The 22,100-nt window shown below is 39.4% G+C and overlaps 1 long non-coding RNA gene across 1 annotated transcript in view; it reads right to left on the bottom strand.

The window, feature by feature from the left end:
• Nucleotides 1-22,100, bottom strand: part of LOC114055708 — a 55,544-nt gene that overhangs the window by 20,363 nt on the left and 13,081 nt on the right. Inside the window, exon 3 of the long non-coding RNA XR_003570806.1 lies at nucleotides 9,328-9,417. This is a non-coding gene — a long non-coding RNA (uncharacterized LOC114055708). The remainder of the gene's footprint in view (nucleotides 1-9,327; nucleotides 9,418-22,100) is intronic.

Here is a 22,100-nt window from a genome sequence, read left to right as displayed (position 1 = left end):
TTTTTCTTGATATCTGGTTGAAGAATGGTCACTTTTGTCTCCAGAAGTTCACAAAGATGTTACAGAATCCCAAGAGTGAACTTGGTGCCCAGGCACACTATCATATGCTTTCTGATCATCAGTCCAAATCTGAAAACTACATATAGCTTTACAGGAATTGCATGTAGCTAAGAATATTTCTAAAATGTATAGGTTTTCTTTACAAGAAAATAAAGTGTGCAATTAATATTTTCAAGATATATAATTTTTCATTGTCCCTATACTCTTCTGAAAATTACACTATAGTGAAAAAATTTGAAATTAGTGCAATTTTAGCTGTAGCATTGCATTATACATGAATGCACATGAGAAAATTCAGCTTCCTAAATGTGCTTTCTATGGATAGAAACAAAACAACCACTGCTTTAGAGACATACCATCCTATATGATATGAAAGTAGCAGAAATCACTTTTTGGCTGTGAAATTCTGTTTACTTTGTGAACCCAAGTAAATTTATCAGGAACAGACAGAGCATAGGGAAAAAAGAGACTGGTATAAATCAGAAAAAAATCTATGTAGCAAAGATTTCTTTCACATAGATAATATCACAGAAATAAACTAAAGTTATAAAAAGATATTATTGGCCCCATGCTCTTCATCGAAGACAGGGGAGCTATTTTAAACTGTTAACTTTCAAATAATAATGCTATTAATAAATATTTTCTTAATAAAACCTCAGTTAAGCAAAGATTTCTCAAAGCATACACTCACTAACAAATCCTACCAAATAGTTCTAACATTTAAATTAAGGATTTTATAATTATAAGCAGATTCCACAGGTGAAACAGATTTTTAATTTATCCATTTAGTCCACCCCATTGGGGTTCAACAGGGTATTTCATAAAATGGGCACAGGTGCACAGAGATTTGCTCTTCTTGTAGTACTTACGTTATATGAAGTAGTGACTGTGTAAAACATTTATCTTCTGAAATGAGAGGGTGTGGGGTTTATTTGTGAAATAGTCTTGCTGGAACTTTTTTTGGTGTAATATTGGCTCCTTCTGTGATGATTAATGGGTTAGTACGTTGGCATAAGGTATTGATCAATGCACAAGTGTGAAACTAAATCTGAGCTGTTGCTTGGGTTGTGCTGGATGAAATAAATTCCAGCCATGCTTCAGTTATGATCCCCTTCTTCCTTCAAAGAGCTATACAGCAGCCAAGTTTATCACAAGCTTGGAAAAAAACCCTGGATTTTACTGACATATGAATCCTAGGAAACAACAGATCTTTGATTCTGTTCACTGCATGAGAGTGTGCAGCTCTTCTCTCTAGGGACAATAGCCTACAACGTTTTAAATAATATAAGTAATTCAAGGTATGTTTCTTACTGTAGTTATTGGGCTGTCTCTTAACTGAAAAGAGCAGATCTTCAGACAAAACCCTGCTAAACAAAAGAGTGAAGAAGAAATGCAATTTAAGGGCTTCTGACATAACTGATAAATGCTTTTTATATTCCTGTATTTCTGTCAGGTAGGTATTAAGCATTCTCTAGTTCACAGTGGCTATAGGAATTTCAGAAATGTAATAAACCCATAGTTTTGCAGTGAAATCACCCGTGGTGTGAGCAGAGTTTTGAAAAATGGTGGATTTACCTACTGTATGGAAAAGCCCAAACAGATCTAGTTTGTGGATTTTCAAATGCATAAAATACTTTTTCTGTTCCAATGTGTTTTTCTAAAAATCTGTCCATTTAAAATTCATTCAGGATGATACAAAATGCATTAGCTTATGTATGCTTGGGACTATGCATTTAAAATACATGTGTACTTTTCTAAGTGAGCTTCAGAATACATTGCTATGCTTTAGCTGATTAATAGTTAGCCTAATAAATTACAAAAACGAACTTTTTACTGTCTTTTTTTCTTTGCAGATGAATATCTCCGTGACAAATAGGTATAGGAAACAATATATTACTGAGTTCTTTCATTGCTTACCCTACTGTGAACATCTAGCTATTACCAGATTTCCTGTGTGACTGTATGGAGTATCCCAAGTGTAGAGATATCTACAGGTGTCTTAGGAAAAGTGGTGTCACACACTTTGATAAGTTCGTATTGAAAAATCTAAAATGTTCAGGTACAAGGAGAATTAATATTTTAAAGACAGTTTGTGGGTTGCTTAAGGAATTCTTGTGTGCAAACATTGCCCAATAAGGAGAGTAAAAAAATATGTGCTTTCCAGCTAAATGTACCCAATAAACCCTAAATGACGCACAACACATCTGGCTTCAGATTTTGCAATGCACTCCATAAATGAATTTTGATTAGTCACAGGTTTGCAAATCCACAAAGCAAAGTTATGTCCAGTGTCTCTGAATGTGGAACCCACTTGTGGTATTCTGCCAGAGACCCCGCAAAATTTGTATTTCACCAGCTTTGTGAACTCTTTTGTGGCTGTATCTGAACTGTACATTGATTTTTGTCTTCCTCAACATAAAGCACAATTCAAAGCTAAAAATTCTGTATAGGCAGAAGCAGGAGAAAATGAACATTTGAAAAATAATGGCTCCACAGTCAAATGTGCATAGGACTACTCTTTTGTTTTTATTTGCCCTTTAATATATGAACAATCTGTATTTTGAAACTCAAGCAAAAACACTGGAACCAGGATTTAAAGCATGAGGTTTTAAAAACCTCTTGCATCCAAAAGCTGCTCAGATCTGTATCACTGTAACTAGCATTTTCATTTCATTTGTCATAAGGAAACAATCTCAATCCAGTACTTTGTTATTGCTCCAAGACTGTCAGAAGACATTTTGGTCCACATCTGGATGTACAGAGGTGATCTCAGTAGAGAGGGATAAAATATTGTGCGGTAAGAGGGCAGACATGAGAATAGAGAAAACAAGAAGCGGAGGATGCTAGGAAGTAGGTCTCACTGTCAGAAAGTGAATATCTAATCCTTTGCTTCCTGAGGCTCTGTAAATAGAGTAAACGTTGTGTCCATCAGAGCCAGAACTTCGGCATGACTTTCCTTTCCCTAAGAGAAAGAGAGGAAGAATTGCCCATAATGATTTGTGAGCTTGAATGCAACTTGAATAAATAAGGAGAGGAACCTTCTGGAATACAGTCTCTCAAAAGAGGTAGAAAGATTTAGGAATATGGGAAACAGAGGACCAACACTACCTTTGGTTTCTTCCTTTACCTCATCTATTCTGGTTTATCTCTCTGATTGATCTCAAAGAAATTATATGTGTAACCCATTTTGTGATGTTTCAAACATGTCCCAGATGTCAGCCCCCAGTACCAGAGTAGGGAAGTCTGTTTATAGGGAAATGCAATAGCTGCAATTTATGGTCGGACAAAGTCACTTTAATAACTGATTAGTGAGTTAGTGGGTTTCTAGTACTTTACTTCTACTAACCGCATTACTGCCATCGAGATGTCTCATTTTGCTACTTTGAAGATGCTCAGGACAATGCTAGAAGGCAAGTGGACTAAGAGCAGCCAATAGAGCTGGATTTTAATTTAAACAAGTACAAATACAATTACTATATACCCTTGCTAGAAATTCACCTTTTAAAATATTAAAATCACCACTAAACTATGGTGTTCTTTCCAGTGTTTGGGCAAATTAAAAAGTTCTTGACTTTTATAAATGACAGCTCCTTTCATAACTGAAAAACATCTGTCAGAGAAGTTTGGTCAAACCAAACAGGCACTTCCACAGTCTCTCACTGCACCAGTCAACATCATCATCATCATAGCAAGGAGCAGCAGATGTTGAGCTCCTATCTTTGGGTTTGCACAAACAATCAAATGAGAAGACCCAGTTGTAATGTGTTTGGGGAGGCTACAATTATTTTGCACAGCCTTGTTGCATAGCTGAGGCCATAAACTCATCTCCACCTGAAATACTCTGTGCCACAGCTTTTAAGTAACAAAGAAAGGAGTTTGAGTTGGAAGACAAGGACAGGGCTCAGATCTGAAACAGTGGAAGAAGTGGGGGGAAACACACAACTGAAGAGAAAAAGGAGAAGCAGGACGCCTCATGTGGGATGTCACTGCATTGCATAGATATGCAAGGGAGTATAAGCGTGACAGTTGCACCATGACTGGTTTGTCAAGGTCCACATAAGAGGTGAGAGACACACTGTGACTCTGCAGAGCACACACAGAGAAGAGCGAACTAAGAGCTCAGCCCACACAGTTACTGTGGGCACCTCTAGCACCATTTCAGATTCACAGCCCAGGATGTGACAAGGGTGTTGATCTCATTCTGTGCAGGCAAGGGTGGACCAGAAAGCCTGGAGACCCCTGCCACAGGTTGACCTGGTCATAAGGCAAGAGACTCAGAGCCCATGAGTCTGAGCAGATGTGCTCTTCCCAGCAGTGGAGCAATCCTTCCTGAGAAGTTTCTTAGGTAACCAGACTTTCTGACTGGGGAAACTGCATGGGCCTCATCACAAAGATTCTATTTTGCTATATAGTTATCAGGTCCAGGCTCATGCAAGATGGGTGAGTGTTCTGGAAAAAAATCCAATCTCATCTCCCTGAGAGAGTAGGGAAAGAGAGATACACTGGGAGTTAAACTGAAAACATACTGGGTCCCAGGGCTGCCAATGAATATGAGTAAATGTTGAACTTTTTTTTTGTGCACAAAGCCTGTCTAGTGTATCTTGTAATGAAGCATAAGAGTAGATGGAATGATATGCGTGTGTTGGTCAGGACCCTTTGTTCACTGTTGCCCCACAGTAGCTGCTAAGCAAGAGAGTCCTAGAAGATACTTACCTGCTTGCAGGCATTTGTCACACATTCCTGGATGCAGAATACAAACCTCTGCAGCACAGCTTGAACTGTGATGAATGCCTGGGACATGCAGGGACAAGACAGACATCCTCATGGTTAAGAAATGGCAAGTCCTCCCATGAGTGCGAAAAGCTTATAAGGTCTCTCTGGGTCATGTATTTGGAGACCAAAAAACCTTGATGAGTCCTAGTGTGATGCCATGATCTGCCAACAAAAAATAACAAAGGATGCGCCTCAAAAGATTGCAGTGCACATGGCTCTACCCCGATTAAACTGGAGAAAACACTTGAATACCATGCTTATATAGAGACATAGTGAACTCTATTGAAACGTAGATCCAGAATGGAAGTGTGCTTGAGGTTCTAGCTGTTTGTTTTTGACAATGAGAAGTTAAATTTCTGATCCCTGCTTTCTTCCTCACACATGTTGGTTGTCTGCAGCCATTCTGCATTCACAGAAAAGTTTGACTGGATCTCCGAAGAAGTGCCTACTGGTTCTGGTGGAAGATTTTCTGGGGAAAACCCAGAACTGGAAATTATGAGATCTCATGCTGCCGGAAGCATGCTGGCCTGTGAGCTTAAACAGTCTGCTTAACATTTCAAATAAATTTTGCAAAACTGGAATAACTTCACTCATCTGTCTCTTAAGAGTGACGTGAGGGGGAATTGGATTGCAAAAATGCAGAAGAGATGGAAAGAACATGCAGACTCTTCTGCTCCACTGTCACAAACCCAAAGATAGGCCTACTTTTGTTATGGTATCATGCAAGCAATAAGCAATTAGCATTACTGCAGTTCAGAAGCTGAACCAAGCCTCAACACTTTCATTTTCCTGGGACGGAAACTTTTCTGGGGCTGGGCTATTTTCTTGTCCAGACAGGCTGAGGAGAAGCCTTGTATAGCCATCTTCTCCAATGAGACAATGGAGGGAAATTTGAGGTTTTAGTTTTCTATGAAGTGTTTGTCACCTATAGACAGGGGCATTCCATATCTTGCTTGGGCAAACTACCTATAACTCTTGGCTTTTCTGATTTAACTCCTCAAAGCAGTCCAGTTTCTGGATAGTAGCATATGTGCCTTTAGAGTTGTGGAATCTAGAATGAGTACATTTCTCATGAATTCTTCACCTTTCTCTACTTCACAGTAATTTTTCACCCATTTTGAATCCTTTGCATAAAGTAATCATCTCTTCAAAGCCTTACTACTAGTATCGAAAAGAAGGTGATGAAATATATCCCGACAAGAACAAATAATAGAACAGTCTAGAAATGTGATCATGTCTGTTTGCAAGTGTCTGTTATTTCATTCACCTAGACTACCCAGATTTGCCATTATCTTTTCTCCAGTTTTACTGTGCATGAAATATTTCCTCTAATTCAGCAGCCAATATCTTGCGAGATAAGAACTATCCAGCTACACAAAGGGAGACATATTCTTGGCCCTCACCTGTCCTTGTGCAATAAATAAAAAATTTAAAAAATAAATATGATGTTGTTTATAAAGAAGCCTGTCAGCATTTGCCAATTAGAAGCACAGAATTCAGTTGGAAACATAGGACAGAGAGAAGATTAATTAAAACTATTAAAGAAGAGTTGTTAGCTTCTGTATATATTTCTCATTACGTGGTGGTATGATTTCTTGCAGTTGAAAGACATAAACACAGTAGGCTGCTTTCATCAAAGTAATTTTTTTTCCTTTTTCAGCAAAATTCCTAATCAGATAAATAATTTTAAACTGAGTCCTATAGAAGTCAGTGACAGCTATATCCAAAGTTAATCACATGCTGGCTTGTTTTGGGAAATGGTCCTAGTGAGCCTCAAGGATAAGAGCAGATTTCATATGCTAGCAGCTATCCGGATCACCATGGTATTGGTGGTGAGAGAGTAAAAGCATTTGCAACTGTGTCATTGTTTGTATTGTGTTACAAACAGAAAGGTGATTAAAAACTTAGAAAAGAGAGAACTAAAGGCTGACCTTGCCTAACATCCTGTCTACAGCAGTGCTCAATACCAGATGTTATACAAAGAAGTGTATTTCCCTTGAATACCTTCCTAATATTTGATGACAAGCAGTTCAGTAATTTCCTGGGCCTTCATAAGCAGTAGTTCCCATTAGATTTTTCTCTTCTGAATTTGTGCAATTCTTTCTTGAAACCCTGCATACTTAACATGCACACTACCCTGATGCCCCCGCTGTGGAGCACCCTAGCTTAACTGCACACTCAGTGCAGAGGTATTTTCTTTTTTGTTTTCCTCACTCATGTCATTTGATGTCCCCTGATTCCTGCAACAGAGGAAATGGCGAATGCTCTTTCAATATTATTTTTTCCCATTGCACTGATTGCCTCATTAGAACCTACTAACAACAACCTCAGTAGTCTTGCCCATAGAGCTCTAGTCTATTTAATTGTTCTTTGAACAAAAGCATTTGATCACTCTTGGTATTCTTCTCTTTGCCTTTTCCATTTCTTCTATGTCCTTGACAGAGTACACTCTACTCCAGGTGTTGGACATTAAAGGTTATACTGTGGCATTTTCTACTCTGGTTTTTTTTTTTTCTCTCAAATGACTCCAAGCACTCAATTTACCATTCTGACACATATAGGCCAGTGGCTGATTTTTTTTTTTCCTATGAAAACCAAAATCCTATTACCATATGGAAACAGCCCCACCAGAGCTGCTCATAGTGTAAGTAAAGCTGAAACTTTTTTCTCTGACCTGCACCAGTTTACAGTAATTTACACTGAACTTCACTGGCCATTTTGTTGCTTCATGTCTTAGTGCTGTGAGACATTTCTGCAGTTCTTTTTCACTGGGCTTTATCTTTATCTCTTAAATAACTTAGATAAAATCAGCAGATTCTAATCTCCCTTTTCTGAATCTGAAATCCTTATGACCAACTTGATGATCAACTTCCACCATGAAAAATGATTATTAGTTCCTGCCATCTAATTTTATAATTTTTTTAGTCTACGCAAGGTTTATCCTTCATATCTTAAGTCTGATTAACTTCATGAAGAACCTCTGCTGAGTGACAATGCTGCTGCCTGATGCCAAAACAAGAGCTGTGCTTACTCCTTAACTCACTACCAGGAAGCAACAGCAGTACCTGAAAATCCTCTTGTTGGTAACTCAGGTTTTGCCCCAGTTATCAGGACTCCATTAACAGTCTCATGGACATTGCAGTTTTGTACCTCTTTGTTCAGTGAAATGAAGGGAGATGTATGTTACTGCTGAAAAATATTCTCTTCAGTCTCGGATTAGGACATGCAGCAAATCCAGCAGGTGTGGCCAGGCACATTCCTCATCCTGCAAGGTTTCTCACTTGGAGCTTTTCTTAGCTTATGATAGACCTCTTAGGCCTCCTTGTTATCTGCCAGCCAAATTCCTGAGGTGTCTCTATCATCCAGACTCCCCTTCAACCTTTAATCTCTTGCAATTGTAAATGTTTACTAACGTGACACAAAGCATAGCTCCTGTTCCAAGTGTTTGGCGTGATGACAGGACAGTGGTTCCCTCTCTCTGGGCTGTGTGAGTGCTCAAAGATTTTTTTTTTACCCATAGGGAAATTGCTTGAAGCAAATTTAGCATATTTGGACTAGTGTTAACCAGAATATCTGTGTCAATACTCTGTCCGTTTATTAGGGCAGAAAAAGTAAGGGCACACTTCATTGTAGAGAACCCTGGGTTTTTATTTTCAACAAAAACGGTTTAAAATCAGCGTTAAATAGATATATCATGTTGTTCTTGAGAATATTTATGTCTTGGAATTTTTTGATCTACTTGACTGAAAAGCTTTAAGCCATACTAGGGCACACAATGCTTGGCCTAAAAGTTATGCCCTCAGGTGGCTCTTTGCTTGCTTTCTTTTTTGTGTAGCATCAAACCAGCATAGCTACAGATAAGTATCTTAAGCTATCTGATAACTGAAAGTAGCCCTTTTACCCATTTTTAGCCTGGCTTTTTTGAGGATATTGACAATTACAGTAAAGTTTGAAATAAAATGAGGGCAAAGGTGCATGGGAGCTGGAAATTAAACCAGTCACTTATCTGACACCAAATTCCAGTTTGAAATAAAATCACAATGATTTCTAGCATAGAAAGTGAATTTCAGGGAATCTGAGCTGAAATAACTTTGGCTTATGTTTGGCAGTCATGGCCATAATAACACTATTTGGACCATTATAGTACCTAACAAAAAAAATGAACATTTCTTAAAGTCTCTTTGATAACCAGATTGTTATATTTTGTCTTTTTTTTTTTTTTTTTTTTTTTTTTTTTTTTTTTTTTTTTTTTTTTTTTTTTTTTTTTTTTTTTTTTTTTTTTTTTTTTTTTTTTTTTTTTTTTTTTTGGCCTACATATTTATTAACCTGTTGGAAAGTATTTGAAGTCCTACTTTAAGGGACAAACACATTGATAGTAAAATTACCCCCTATGATTCTATTCACTCCCACAGAAAATTAGAATTAAAAAAATATATCCTTTGTGTGGAAGCATCATTCACTTGCAGAAGTAAGAGAAAATTTCATGTTGCTTACCTCCAGAAGAGCTTCTTTCGCCTTGTGTGACTGATGGGGAGACCCTCCGCTCCTTAGGTCACTGTCCTCTCTTTTAGCATTTCTATTTGCCTGTCAATAGAGTGAGAGAGAAAAGAAGAGATACCTCTGCACTGGCTCTTCAGGTTACCAATTATGAAGGTCTCCCCTTTACATTTTCGTTGATTATTTAGGAAATCTTCTCCCCATGAAAGTAAAAGGCATCCTGGGACCAGCATATCCTTAAAAAGAGATTCTGGTGTTGTTTTTGTCTGACACATGGCTGCAGAAAGATCTGCATTTCGTTATTTTTTTAATACATGACAGGTCCCAGTAGGTCTCAGCTCAAAACCAGCATTTCCCCTCAACCTCATCCAATTTAGATGTAATGAAGTAACTGTTCAGACTAAGACATGATGACATGACACCTGTGAAAATACAAGATCATAAATACCATGATGTCATCATAAATCTGCAGTAATTAAATAACATTTTTAAAATTACACTGTCTTTATTTCACACCATGTATTATGCACAAGGCAATCCTGAAAGTGCAGGTGTTGAGACAGTAAGAAGCTCAGCACCGTGCCCTGGAGAAAGCCCAAATCCTTGCCTGTAGGGCTGAGTTATGTGTCATTGCTATACCATTAAATGGTCTCTGAAGTCCAGGTTTCTGTTAAGTTCAATGGACTTTGGATGCGGTCCCAGATGTACAACTTAGAACACCATCTTGTAAATGTGCCACATTTTCCCTCTGATTCAGAGGTTTGGTCAACCTGTAAATGCCTGCAAGCAGTTCAATAGACCAAGATAGTCGTGATTCCAGAGCAGCACCATTTTGTTTCAGCTTTTGAACAAGGGGCTCCAAACCCCAAATGTAAGCTTGTTTTAGTCTATGGGTTTTTTCCTGCACTATGGAAATCACCTGGAGACCTGGGAACCACACTTCAGCTTTCTCCTTCTTCCCTGCCTGTCAGACCAAAGGTCTAATCATTGTAGCAGAAACTGAAGGTGTTCAGGGCCAGGATTTCAAAGGGCAAGAGCTGAGTCTGTGCACTCAAGATTTGAATGCACACTTGTTGCATGATTAATCTCCCTCACGTGCAGGAGAAAAGGAGTGGATTTGCATTTGTAAGATAGCTGTGTCATGCCGCAGAGCTCGCTTGGCTGAGGCTAGCATCTACCACTTTGTAGCCTGTGATTTGCATTTGTCCATTTTGCTGACAGCATGGGGGAATGTGTGGATCCAAGAGGGATAAATTAGATTTTAATCTTTGCCAGCCTGCCCCCGTGCTTTTTCTACCCATCTGGGAGCTTCCTATTCTGCATTGCCCCTGTACTATGGCTTCTGCCCAGGCTTGGGTGCTTTCAGCCGTGCCTGACAGTTTGGTAAGGGTTCATTTCTCTGTAACCACATGTAGCCTAGAAGGTGTCTCAGTCTTTCGTCCTTTCCAGTTCAAAGACCCAAGGCCAAAGGAGCATGTCAGAAGAAAATCTGTCCAGATCATAAGGATGGAGTGCTGAATTTTCTGTAAGTATTGTTTGAATAAATGATGTCCTGCTTCAGGGCACTTTTCAGCATGAGATTCGTATAGGTGCTTTCATCACAGAAGTGAACTACTCTCTGCTAAACAGATGAGTTCACAAAAGAAACAATTAACATTAGAGGAGTGAAGGGGAAAACCGTATGCTCAAATCATTGACATTGTCTTTCCTCAGAACAATTCAACTGACTTCATGCCCTTTGTGTCTTCATACTGCATAGTATGAAGACTTTGTGTCTTCATACGATATGGTTTTCATGTAAATTTTTCTACTTCGTTCCCCACAGAGGTATTCACATAACGTTTTGTATGTACTGCTCTTTTCTCAGCAGACAGGTTGTATGTCAGCCACGAAGTTTCTCTTTCATTCTGCTGCCAGGGAGCTCTGAAAAGATGAGCAAACCCTATGAACTCATTATCAGCTAGTTGCCTTAGCCCACAGGGATAGGTGTTGCAATAAGTGATATCTAATGGTGGCAGATATTTATCTCCTTGGCTGCATGAATTTTACAAATATACCAACAGTAGCACAATCACCCTTTTTCTGGGAGATGCAAGTATACTGTACTCTGAGGTTAACTGATACCAGACTTGTGGTCCTTAAAGGGTTAAAAAGGCCAGAGGCAGTGTGAGAAAGCTCTTTTTTTCACAACATTTCTAACAAGCTGAACAAAATCCAGGCCTTGTTTAATGAGCACATATTTTATACAAATAAGCTCAAACGAGCTTACCCATCTCTAATTAAACTAGAAAGGAAGCATTTGTCCTAATTGGACTGCATAACTGAAGAATTAATTGTGTGGCTGCTTAGAATTGCAATCTTACGGCCCAATTCACAGAAAATACCTTCATAGTAGGACATACACAAGTTTGCTCCTGTCTTTTTAGAAACACATAGGCCCATGTGTGATTTTGATGCTTTGGTTTTGTTTTTTAAAGAAAGATTGGTCACACAGACATACATGGGCCTTAGTGGAGGATAAGTACAGTATTTCAATATTCTAATTAGGCCACGAAAGAATAGTTCTCTGTAATTAGGGACTCAGTTAATTCCAACAGGGGAAATGCTCTGCTAACTTATTTACAAATATCAAAAGGGTGACTATTCCATTGACTTGGCTTACAGAAACAAAAAATGTGTCATGGGAATTCATATTTCTTTCAAGTAAGGCCTGGCTTTGTGCATGGCACTGCAAGAAAGTGTTCAGAGTATGCCCGTTGAAACAGAGGAGCAATATTGCTAAACACCTTCTCCCTGTGAATCTTGCAAGTCTCTCCTGCTCTGTTTACCAATCAGACAAGTTTCAACGACGGATTATACTGTACAGCCAACTCTGCTGTGAGAGAGGAATGACATGTACCTAGCCCTGAGCACTGCCAACAGGACTGTCAGCACTGTTCCCACTCCAAGATCTCTGGGGATGATACGTGAGACAGGGAGCTGCACGGCAGTCAGACACAAGCCGGGGCCTGAAGCAGGTTGGCAGTCACAGAAATCTCACTTTGGCTTATAAACTGAATACTTTCTATAGGACTCCCACCTGAAACTCTACTTGTCTCTGGCCAAGCTCCTGACTTCATTTTAGTCCATCTAAAGCAGTGCTCTCAAAGTAGTAAGTGACATGCCTAGCTGTTTTGGAACTTTTCTGTAAACAATATATTGAATTACTTCAAAAGGCCGTGAAATTCCCTGTTGAGAAACAGTAGCTGTGAGAACACCACCCTTAATGTTTCATATGCTCTAGCATTAGCAACAGTATAGGCCTAGTGTCAAATTTGTCTTGGCAGGGAGTGAATATAATGTAGGTCAAGACTTGAAGATTTGGCTATATATAAATGTGCACAATGGAAAAAAAAAAAACATGAAGCACTGAATGATAAGTTTTTCAAGCTCTTCCTTATTGTTCTGTCTGTAAAAAGAGCTCTGTTGTTCTGCAGCACAGGCAATAAAGATGGGTTATATTAACTGCTCAATTTTCGATTCTATTTGATCTTTCAACGAATAGGAAGTTTTTTTGTTAGACTCGTTTCCTCTTCCTGTGTCAGGTTTTCATTTAAAAGTTCCAAAAGTGTCTATCTGTCTTTTCCTTTTTTAGAACTTTTTATTGCTTGAGTCATGCCTGTTTCATTTATTTTCCAAAATGTGCATGAAGTGGACAAAAAAACAGAGGAACTTCCTAAATTAGACACAGTAAATAGAATTGGGGACCTGAATATGATACAAGACAAAATTAAAGACTTTCAAAAAAGCCAATCTATATCATACAGTCACTGCTTTAAATCTTGGTGGACCAAATTTAGCCAGGAAATGCACAGAATCTGGCAGAAGTTTACCTCCAGAGCAAACACTCACATTCAATCTAAAGTTGTACCAGATATGGTAACAGTATGTGTGCACTTTTCCATGTGTCCTAAATTAAAGCAAAGGAACATGAACTACCGGGACCAGGAAAAGAGCTGTAAATGTACCTCTTATGGGCAAAGTTCTGCTCTCAGCATTGCAGGGTGTCCCTTCTAAACCACTGGCACCTAAACTTTCTGCACTTCTGGGTCCGTGCTGAGAAAAAGTTTAGGTCCACAGCAGCCATCTATCTCATGGTCAGGTTTCCCTAGGTGGGACCTGATTTCTAACACATGCTGTCAAAAACATTTGCCAGAATGCCAGAGCTAGCAGCCTGTACTCTCTTCATTTTAAGGGAGTCTTTATAGAGAACCTCTAAATAATGTATGAAATAACAGTTATTCTTTGGATTCCCAAGGTTCAACCCGCTCAGCTAAGGTTAACATGAGTCATAGTTAACCTACATTTCTGTTGGCATTTTAAAGAGGGAAAGAAAACAGGCTTTGACGCTCCATTCTTCTATATGGGTCAGATGTAATGATTCATGCCCAGGATTTTAAATAGGCATATGAAGAGAATGATTGCACCTCCTTCTGCAGGTAAATCAGTATAAAACATCACATCTACTTTCTAGGATTTTTGTATTTAAATAAAATTCTGAAGCTGTTGAGTAAAAGTTTAATCCTACGATGTGTGAACAGTACTGTCAAGGGCTGTGGAGGATTATAGCATTTATTTTTTAATCTGAACAACTGGCCACAATAATGGAAATGTATGTGGCCACAATAATGGAAAAAGAAGTCCCCATGCAAAGTAACAGCTGAAACATGAGCTTTTCTATCCTGTTCAAAAGAGCTCAATGATTGTAGTCCAGTCAGTGACTTAAATGAAGAGTTCAGTTCCCTATTTGCTGTTCTGTGGGAAACAGGTTGCACTGCCAAAAGTCTTGACACATAATTTGGTGCAGTTGGCCAGTCTGCTGCAGTGACAAGAGCCTGGAGCAGTCCGGAGACCAGATTGACTCACAGTGATAGGGAAAACAATTGCTCTTTTCAGAAAATTCTGGTCTTTGCCTGACAGCCTATTCCTATTATCTGAGTCCTGTTAGTACAGGAAATAATACTTTATCAAGTTTAAGGGCATATATGTTAAGAAATTCTGGTTTTATCCATGGTAGATTCATTGTAATACTAGGTACTAAGTAAGGGGGTACTTCTTAGCCACACTCTTCATGCATGCACTGTCCTCAGGCAACCACCAGTGTTTTTAATTTAGTCTCTTCAAATTACTGTGTAGCATTACTCACTGCTTTCCTAATGCAGTCTGTATATCTTGGCCTGGAGTCCATCTATCCACAGGAATGAAGAGTTAAAATCTGCCACCACTCACAGTGGTGTAAATGCTGAGAAAGTACTTGAGGCCAGTGTACTCATACTGGATTTATGTAGATGTAAGTGACAGCAGAATTATTAAGTGTCTGTTTAATACCAGCAAAAATCTATGTTGTTTTATGATTCAGTCTCTAGTTCTCAATCATTTGCACTGGACAAGTTAAAACAATATTTGACACATTCTTAAACAGCAGGGTATAATTTATTACAAGCCAATTACAAAGGCATCACAAGATAAAGAAATCAATTGGTTAGACTGGGCAGACGTGAAGAGCCACTGATAAGATGCACAAAGACAAAAAGAAATAGGAGAAAACCTCTCAGGGTCAAAGAAACTCATGCTCTTCATGAAACTCATGTTTCTTTTTCAGTTGACAAATATTCATAAATTTGGGAGTGCTGTAGGAGCACCTGCCTCTCCAAATCTTGGGACAGAGGCAGTGTGTGCCAACTGTCTAAGGCTGCCTGAAGGTAGAGCAGGCCCAGACTGTTTTTGGAGTGGTATATTCACACTGATTTATGTCTGGTATGACAGATATGACAGAGAAGACAGACTTCTTGTCAAAGGAAGTTCCTATGGAACAGCCTGTTCTGTGTAACTCTCTCCTTCAAGAGAGATCGGGGATACAGTGTGTGCAATCAAAACAGAGCTGCAGGCAACACATGTAATCAGTGAAGGCATGTTGAGCACGGGCCAATCTCAGGAAAGCTGTAGGTGCTATTTTCTCTGCATATAGATGAAGTCTGCCAGTCATAACTTGTGTCTTGAACCAATTTCCTGTTCAGAATTGTATGCTCACATATTGTTCAGAAATCATAAATTGTTCCTGGAATAGCACTTTCCTTCTCATGAAGAACTGCTTAAAATTATGGTTGTGGGGACACAAAACCCCCAAAATTTCTTCACATGGTTTGTGAGCCACATCTCTGTCACAATGAGAACGTGAGTTCACCATGCAAGACTTCAGGGAGCCAATGTAAATCTTTCAAACTGTGCTGAAAGCAATATGACTGTTCATTTCTCACACCAGTGGAGCAATTGTCTGTGTCTCTCCAGAAAAACAGAGCTTTTCAGTTTACTATTGCAGCTGGCACCTAAGTTTGGAAATGAGGAACCATCTCATTGTGTGCATCACCTCATCCAGGCACACCTTAAAAAGGTGACAGAAGAAAAGATTCTGAGATGCCTCAGAAAGCCTCTAACACACACTGTAAATTATTTTTACCATCCTTTGCATCTCCTCATTTTTCTCTTACTTATGTGAATCTGTAGGGTATTCCAAACGTCAAAACATTCTTCATATCTAAGTAAAAGAGGCAAAACCTCCAATTGTTCAGCTTAATAGCATGAGACCATTGCTCAGTTTGGCTATGATGGAGTTCTCAAGAAAGATCTTGCAACAATAGGGCAGCTTTTTTTCTGTAGAAGCTAATTTGAAACTCTTTGGTTTGCTGTTGTCCTAGCCATAGAAAGCCTTCATAACAAAGCTTGTGCTTGGCTAGTATTTCATACTGTACTATTGGAAAGAGGTATAACACAAAGCAGAAAAGACCAAAATTCAAAGGAAATGGGGTGCGGTCAGACTACTCAAGATAAGAAAGCAAGCATTAGCAGAACTAATGTTCATCTTCTTTTTAAGATAAAGTTCAAGATGACTTTCAGTTTTTGAGTAATATCTTTCATTAACTGTGAAATACTTCTAGGTTCTTGAAAATATCTTTTTGGGAGTAACTAAAAAATTAAAGGTGTTCTTCTAAGCTGGTTTCCTATGAGTCTGATATTCAGACATCACATTCTTTGAGTGAATCTGCATATATACACGTTAAGAAAGCATGAGAAAGAGCAAAGGAGTTAGACTTTATTAGTGCTCCAAGGTGAGGAATCCTTTCAGAACTTCTTGGTAGCTTACCTTCAGTAAAAAAAAGGGCACAAAGTCAGAAGAACTAAGTGTGCTAACTATTTTCTTTGCTAACTATTTTTCTTTCTTTGCTAAAATCCAAACTAGAAGAAAGGGCTTATTTTATGTTGATAAAGCTGCATGATGCAACCAAAAGCACCCAGAGATAAAATACATTCTTTGTTCTGCCAGGGTTACTTTCTAATTTATATTTCTATCATGTGGTTAAAAAAAATCAACATCTGACTCCACTCCTTAGGTGCTGCTTCTTATTTCCCTTACTCCAGCTATGTCAGTTGTAATGGATAGGTGGGGTAACAGTAAAAGATGCTTTGGCAGAGTCTGCTATATGAGACAGAACTAACACTTTGTTCATGGCCTAAGTCTGAATTCTTTGGCATCTCCACCCTTAACATCATTTACTTGTTCCTGGTTGGCATAAGATAATGTAAACTACTTTGGAAGTTCTAGGAGCAAACACAACAACTTCTAGATCAGTTCTACTTCTCTGGAAAAACTATAAAAATTATGCAACAACAAGGTATGGGGTCAAGATAGAAAAGCAACATATGAATATGAGAAACCAAAGATGATATGGCAAAGTTTCGGAGATGTGACAGCGCCTATTACTCCATGGAGGTACAAAGATTATAAGATTTGTTTTTCCTGTTCCACAAGCTTTCCAAGGGGAAGAGAACTCTTCAGTATGCCCCATAGTTTGTCAAAGTGGTATTGTCCCAAAATCCTTTGCGGAAAGTGCTACAAGTCATAGAATATCTTGCAGCGAATAAAAATGTATGAAACACAAATGTTCTCCAATACAGACACTCCAATACAAGTTATTCTTAAGAATAACTACATCATCACAAATAATTACAGATTGACTAAATGTTACTTGATAGCAGAAAAAGAATCTTTATTAAGAGATCCGTTAAGATACCAGTATTGCCTGGTATTGTTCAAAGAACCATTTTTCCAAATATTTGTACCCTTACATTGCTCTGAAACCTAGGGCTGTCCCTGTAGGACTGCTTATACAAATCCTCTAATTTATATTCCAAGTAATAAGAAAATTCCATAATGAGTTACAGGAGGAAAGACACATCTTTGGATAGTAATTAGACAGTTGGGTATTTAAGACCTTAACTAAGAGGAATGAATTTCACACTTTCACATCTGAAGGTTAGAAGACAATTTTGTGTATCCACTGGTATATCAAGAATGAAGCATGATAAAAAAAGCATAATTGAGAGATTGATTTTACTTATTCTCATTTTAGCAAGATACTGAAATGGTGTTTCTTCTTTCCTACACATCACCCTGAAGTCATCTTTCCCTTCTCCTGTTCCTCCCTATATTCTTCTCGTTCTTTTCTTCATCAATATCCTTTCAAACTTATTTTCTTTTGGGAAAAAAAAATATTCCTCTTCCATAGTGTGCTTCTGGCTGTTGTCTTTTAGTCTTTTTTCATTCTGTTGTCTACCAAAATTTACAAAATTTGCTATTCGTAAAAGACTAAGTAATAATAGTAATTTACAAATTTACTATTTGTAAAAGATTGCCATCTAAGTAGGCAGACGAGTATGCCTTTGGCTCCTGCTTCTTTCTCCTAGTCATGGGAGGAGAGCTGGAGTGGATGAGATAGCAGCTATGTTGTCATGCCATATGAATGGTGTGGCTTCCTTTGCCAGCTTGAGAAGTAAATGCCAAATAGAGAAGGACCTCTAGCAGACAGGTCTCATTCTGACACCGTGATCTTTGAAAGGGTCTTTCACTGACAGCGTTTTTGGGGAAGTTACTCAGGCATGACTCCTACCTTTGGTTGGCTGTTTGCCCTTTTACATTTCGTGAAGCTCATGGCAAGAATTAGCGACATCAGCACCAGAAATGCCATCTCATCTCTCCACTTTTCTCCTGAGGCCTTCCTGTGCTCTTGCCTGAACCTGACTCATCAATTATTCATTTGATAGGTAGCCCTAAAAATAGAATCCCATGGTGGGACTGCCACATATCTGGTTGGATGTTCTGCTCACTTGTATGAGGAGATTTTTAATAGAAACTCTTTCTGTTCCAAGGCAGTCGCTGTTTACCCTTAAAAACATGACCACACAAGCTAGATATGGACCACTGTATTTTACCAAAGAAATGCAATAAAATTATTGGACCTACTGGTCTACTGAAGACTTCTTGATGAGAATGGGTATCACACTTCTTTCGACCTAACTCCCCATGAGGGTGCTTGTTATGGCAATGTACTCATAGAAATAACACCTACTCCACTCTTTAGTCTCAGATAGAGGTCAGTTACCCTTGCTTAAGGAAGTGAGGATAAGGCAAGTACCTTGTTCAAGGATGTTGCAATTCAGTTCTGAATATGTTGTTTGTGCTTAAGACATAAAATTATGACCAGTGAGATCAACATACTCTTTTTACCTACCACGTGACAATTTATGTTGTGGTGCCTGCTGGAGTGTCCTCATACTTCGACAGAATGGAGCTGTTTCACTGGGACTTCATCAGTAAAAGGTAAGATTATTCTAGGCAACTGCCACATCAGGTTATCCATGCTGCCTCTGTGGAGACACAAACCCTCAGTGAAAATAGAACAGTAGTGCCCATATTTCAACAAATTCCAATTAAGGTGTTGATAGTGTAATTGCTGAAAGACTGAAAGTATATCCTTAAATACAACAATGTCAAACAAAGCACAAATCCTTTGATGCGAAGTGAATGCATAGGACCAAGTATACTTTTCAACCAGATTTTTTCAAATTTACTGTCCTCAATAAGACTACACAAGTACAACTGAAAAGAAAACTGTATCTCAAATGCTTGTCCGTAATAAAACTCCAGCTGATGTGCACCTATGTTGAAAACGCGTATGCTAGTTGATTCTTTTCTCCAGCATATCTGATTGTAGAAATATTTTACCTATTGATTCTTTTACAGGTCAACCATTCATGTGATTCTTTTTGAAAGCCCTGGGTAGTAGAGGGTAAATTAAAAGTCTGAGCTGAAGCTTCACAAGAAAACACAAAAGTGGTACCCTTCATCTTTGCTCAGAAATCCTGTAAATGTTAGTACTGTCTGACCAACCTGATCTCCTTTTATGATCAGCTGACCCACTTGGTGGATGAAGCAAAGGCTGTGGATGTGTCTATCTGGACTTCAGCAAAGCCTTTGACACCATCTCCCACAGCACAGTTCTGAAAAAGCTGGCAGCCCATGGCTTGGACAGGAGCACTCTGTGCTGGGTCAGGAACTGGCTGGAGGGCCGGGCCCAGAGAGTGCTGGTGAACGGGGCTGCATCCAGCTGGCGGCCGGTCACCAGTGGTGTCCCCCAGGGATCAGTACTGGGCCCAGTCCTGTTTAACATCTTTATCGATGATTTAGATGAGGGGATTGAGTCCACCAGTAGTAAATTTGCAGATAACACCAAGCTGGGAGAGAGTGTTGATCAGCTGGAAGGCAGGAGGGCTCTGCAGAAGGACCTGGATAGGCTGGAGAGTTGGGCTTATTCCAGCGGGATGAGGTTCAACAAGGCCAAGTGCCGGGTCCTGCACTTTGGCCACAACAACCCCTGCAGCGCTACAGGCTGGGCACAGAGTGGCTGGAGAGCAGCCAGGCAGAAAGGGATCTGGGAGTTTGGATTGACAGGAGGCTGAACATGAGCCAGCAGTGTGCCCAGGTGGCCAAGAAGGCCAATGGCATCCTGGCCTGGATCAGGAACAGTGTGGCCAGCAGGACCAGGGGAGTGATCCTTCCCCTGTACTCAGCGCTGGTGAGGCCACCCCTGGAGTGCTGTGTCCAGTTCTGGGCCCCTCAGTTCAGGAAGGATATTGAAGTGCTGGAGAGGGTCCAGAGAAGAGCAACGAGGCTGGTGAAGGGACTTGAGCACAAGTCCTATGAGGAGAGGCTGAGGGAGCTGGAGTTGTTTGGAGAAGTGGAGGCTCAGGGGAGACCTCATCGCTCTCTACAACTCCCTGAGAGGAGGTTGTTGCCAGGTGGGGGTTGGTCTCTTTTCCCAGGCATCTGTCAGTAAGACCAGAGGGCACAGTCTTAAGCTTTGCGAGGGGAGGTTTATGCTGGATATTAGGGAGCAATTCTTTACAGAGAGGGTAATCAGGCATTGGAATGGGCTGCCCAGGGAAGTGGTGGATTCTCCGTCCCTGGAGGTTTTTAAGGTGAGACTGGATGTGTCACTCAGTGCCATGGTCTAGTTACCACGGCAGTGTTGGATTAGGGGTTGGACTTGGTGATCTCAGAGGTCCTTTCCAACCCAGCTGATTCTATGATTCTATCTCCATCTACAAAATTATTCAAAATGATAGATTTAGGAATACGCTGGATGATGACAGATAATAGGAAGCTGGAAGGAGCACACACTGCAGCTTATTTCTTTTTTTGGGCTGATCTCTGAAATGCTTTGGAGCACATCTGAAACAATTAAGAGGGATAGTGCATATCTTGTTTCCTAAAAAGATTTTAACATTTTCGTGGATTGTTATTTCATCCTGAGTGACAGCTACCTGTGTCCCAGGTCTGATTGACTCCTATCAGTGTAAGGTTACTCACACGTGCTGAATCAGTATTTCTGTTGGTGGCAGTAATCTGCTTTACTTTTTCCACAACCAAAGTTGCTTAAAGAGTGAATGAACTTCTGGTAGTTCATCTAGTGGTGTTTCACTGTATATTCTGTTGGAGACAAAAAGGGATGAATGGGAGGAACTGCTAAAACTGCATACTTTCAGGCAACAAATAAATGAGTCAATTAATAAGTTGTGCCTGGTGTAATTTCTCTAGAAGATTTAGTTGCCAAAGTTTATAGTAATCACAGAATGGAAAGAGCAAAACCAAGCAGAATGATTACACTGTAACTCACAGAAAGCACAGACCTCATCTATCAAATACATTTGGAGCTCATTTCCACTTTTGAAAGATGTTTGTAAAGCAAAATAGGCATTTTGAACAATGTCAGTACTCATTTCATGTTAATTTTTGCTTCTGATATTGAGGCTTTCTGGGCTGACTATTACCAGCCAGTATGAGCAGTCAGTAATACTGCACTGTCTTATCCTGAATTGCAATGGGACTGGATGGTTGCTACGGGTTTTCTCCAGTGGGATTGTCTCTGTGTCATTAGCTAACATATACGCCATTAGCTGTGATGTATGCAGAATGTTGAGGCACATATAGACATCCTTAACGACCTGTTACCTGCCTTTTTAACAACATCAAGGACAGTGGGAGAGGATGCTGCTTGGCTGGTTTTGCCCTTATTCTGTTTGACATCCAAAGCAAAACTGGGGGTCAACACTGTTTCAGTCCCAGACAGAAATGTGTATTTAAAATTTATATTGAAAAGCACAGTGAAACATCCATGACAGAACCATAAAGAATAAAGAAATTTGTTACACTAATTCACCATATTCACAGTGTTTTTACCATGAATTGTGATAAAAAATGTAAAGAGATTTTCCTCTTTGTGCATAGTTTTCCTCACCTAGGCACAATGTCTTATCATACCTATACCTCAGAAAGAAGACAATGGAATTTTTTCAATGCCTTAAACTCACAGACTTACAGGACAAAGCCAAAAGGA

The sequence above is a fragment of the Empidonax traillii genome, unplaced genomic scaffold (genome assembly GCF_003031625.1).
Source record: "Empidonax traillii isolate 1590-97213 ecotype Southwest subspecies unplaced genomic scaffold, ASM303162v1 scaffold6:size4315531, whole genome shotgun sequence".
NCBI classification, from domain to species: Eukaryota; Metazoa; Chordata; class Aves; order Passeriformes; family Tyrannidae; genus Empidonax; species Empidonax traillii.
The sequence above is the reverse complement of the archived record's forward strand: the minus strand, read 5'-3'. Positions and strand labels throughout refer to the sequence as shown.